Below are 1482 nucleotides of genomic sequence, written 5' to 3' on the forward strand. Positions count from 1 at the left end.
GACCTCCTTACTCCTCCCTCCCTCCACCTTTGCCTCCCCCTGACCTCCTTACCCCTCTCTGCCTCCCCCATCCCTCCCACGCCCTGCCCTGCCCTGCGCCACGACCCTGACCTCCCTGACCTCCGTACCCCTCTCTGCCTCCCCCTCCCTCCCCCGCCCTCCTCCATCCCCCTGACCTCCTTACTCCTCCCTACCTCCACCTTTGCCTCCCCCTCCCTCCCCTCTCCACACCACAGAGAACTCCTTCAACACTTCGCTCGGTCGCACGCACGGAGCTCCGTCCCAACGCGGAGGTGCAGCCCTGGAACGTCCAGCTCATCGGGCCTCTGCCAGACCACGCCCCCCAAAACCGCTCAGTCCCCCCGACGCGACCCCGGCCCCCTGAGGAGCCCCGCAGCCCCCCCCCCCCCGGTTCTTCCCGAGACAGGCTCCGCACATCCTGCCGGTCTCCAGAGAACACCGCTCCCGCCGCCCTGCCCGCGTCCCCGCCCGCCCTCGGCGTCCCTCGTCGGCTCCGCGACGCCCGGCCGCGTCCCCACAGCGCCTCTCGGCTCGGCTGCGGGGCACAGGTGCTCGGCGCCGACCAGCGAGCCCCGGGGCCAACTTAAGTGGTGCCGCCGCCGCGGTCCGCCGCACCCCCGCCCCTCCGCCGGCCACCCTCCGTGACACGCGGCCGCCGAGTCCCCTCGCCGCGACGACAGCGCTTCCCGCCAGCTGGCTTCGCGAACCCCGCTTCGGAAGGCCGCGCCCCGCACGCAGGGGGAAGCAAAGGCAATGAGAGCCGCGCGACTCGAACCCCGACTCGCCCCGCGCGACGCGTCGCCGCAGGCCCCTCGCGCGCGCCGCCCCTCACAGACCGCGCCGGTCCGCGCGCTCGGGGTCCCAAGGAGTGCCCTGCGTCCCCGGCCCCACGCGCCCGGGCCAGGCCGGCCGGGGCGCGACCGCGGCTTTCACCTCAGCCGCCGCGCCCCGCGGCTCTTCGCGCCCGCCCTGCCCTCGCTCCGCCGCCTCTCCACAGCGCGCGGCGCCGCCCGCCCGCCGCGAGACCGTCAGCGCAGGCCCCGCCCCTAACGGCCTTCGCCCCGCCCTACGCCCCGCCCTCCCTCGCTCCGCGCCTCGCCGCGCCCTCCACCCTGGCGCGTGCTCCGCCCAGCCCTTCGCTCTGGCCCCGCCCCGCTCCCTCCGCCGCTCGGAGGGCCCTGAGGTCCCGCTCCGACCGCGTCTGGTGAGGGGCGGGGCTCCGGGAGACTAGAGCGTGCGTGGCCGCCCGGCTCTTCCATCCCCGCTGGCCCGGACAGCAGGCAGGAGCGGCGGGGCTGCGGAAGGTCGGGCGGGCGCCCAGCCGAAGTCCCAGGGTCCCAGGACCCGGCTGGACGAGGCTCTGCAGGTGCGCGTGCCTGTGCCTGAGGGTGCGGCCGCGGGAGGAAGCCCCCCCGGGGAGGAGGGCGCGGGCGGCCCCGGGGCGCTGTCTCCTGCGTGTCG

General features: G+C 76.5%; 1 protein-coding gene across 2 annotated transcripts in view; it reads right to left on the bottom strand.

Moving 5' to 3' along the window:
* MEIOB (meiosis specific with OB-fold) overlaps positions 1–1052 on the bottom strand; it is a 28246-nt gene extending 27194 nt beyond the window's left edge. For both annotated transcript variants that reach the window (XM_049637269.1, XM_049637268.1), the window contains exon 1: positions 955–1052. The gene's annotated coding sequence lies outside the window, so the exon portion shown is untranslated. The remainder of the gene's footprint in view (positions 1–954) is intronic.
* Positions 1053–1482: the final 430 nt, after the last annotated feature.

This window comes from Panthera uncia, chromosome E1 (genome assembly GCF_023721935.1).
Source record: "Panthera uncia isolate 11264 chromosome E1, Puncia_PCG_1.0, whole genome shotgun sequence".
Taxonomy (NCBI): Eukaryota; Metazoa; Chordata; class Mammalia; order Carnivora; family Felidae; genus Panthera; species Panthera uncia.